This window comes from Oncorhynchus nerka, unplaced genomic scaffold (assembly GCF_034236695.1).
Source record: "Oncorhynchus nerka isolate Pitt River unplaced genomic scaffold, Oner_Uvic_2.0 unplaced_scaffold_1750, whole genome shotgun sequence".
Classification (NCBI taxonomy): Eukaryota; Metazoa; Chordata; class Actinopteri; order Salmoniformes; family Salmonidae; genus Oncorhynchus; species Oncorhynchus nerka.
In genome coordinates this window covers 16,208-17,357 of record NW_027039572.1, presented here as the reverse complement: position 1 = coordinate 17,357, position 1,150 = coordinate 16,208, and positions in this window count along the sequence as shown.

Genomic DNA, 1,150 nt, shown 5'->3' with positions numbered 1-1,150 from the left:
GATGTGGAAGACATGTTAGTGGATCACGGAAAAGGCAAAAGTCGATCACTTTTCCCTACTCCTCTAGTATTGTCTGGAGCCAACAACAACAACAACAACATACAAAAATAGGCTTTTACATAAAATAGTTTTTGTTGTTGTCCTGAAAGCAGCCACCGAGCACCACATTACCTTATTTAGGAAAATGTTCTGGCTATAGACAGAATATTATAGATGCTACGATAGTCAGCAATGCATGTTAAAAGGCCTTTTCACACTGCATTATTCTTAACCACAGGCTATCTAAGAATGGCTCTGGGCTAGTTTATAACATTTTTAAAAAGCTTTAAATCAAATTGTATTTAATCTGTTATCAGGAATCAAATCTGATGTGTATTTTTTTTTTATTTTTTTTTATTTCACCTTTACTTAACCAGGTAGGCTAGTTGAGAACAGGTTCTCATTTGCAACTGCGACCTGGCCAAGATAAAGCAAAGCAGTGTGAACAGACAACACAGAGTTACACATGGAGTAAACAATTAACAAGTCAATAACACAGTACCAAAAAAAGGGGGAGTCTATATACATTGTGTGCAAAAGGCATGAGGAGGTAGGCGAATAATTACAATTTTGCAGATTAACACTGGAGTGATAAATGATCAGATGGTCATGTACAGGTAGAGATATTGGTATGCAAAAGAGCAGAAAAGTAAATAAATAAAAACAGTATGGGGATGAGGTAGGTGAAAATGGGTGGGCTATTTACCGATAGACTCTGTGCAGTATGAAATATTTTGGTGCAATATGCATAAAAGGAGAGTAATTGCCCATAATTCTGCACCTTTCGGTAGTTGATCATCATGATTTAGTGACTGCAAAGAACATTTATGGATCTACTGGGATTTTCAAAAGAGACTAACCCTAACCCTAACCCTGGAGGGAGGAGACGGAGAGACAGCCTGGTCCTTGGAGGAGGCACAGGATAGACCGGGCGTGGAGGCGCACTGGAGGTCTCGAACCTGCAAGGGCCTGCACAACCCTGGTGCAGACACACCGGGAGACACATTGCGCAGAGCCGATGCAGGATATCCTTTTTATTTATTTATTTATTTCACCAGGTAGGCTAGCTGAGAACAAGTTCTCATTTACAATTGCGACCTGGCAGTTCGAC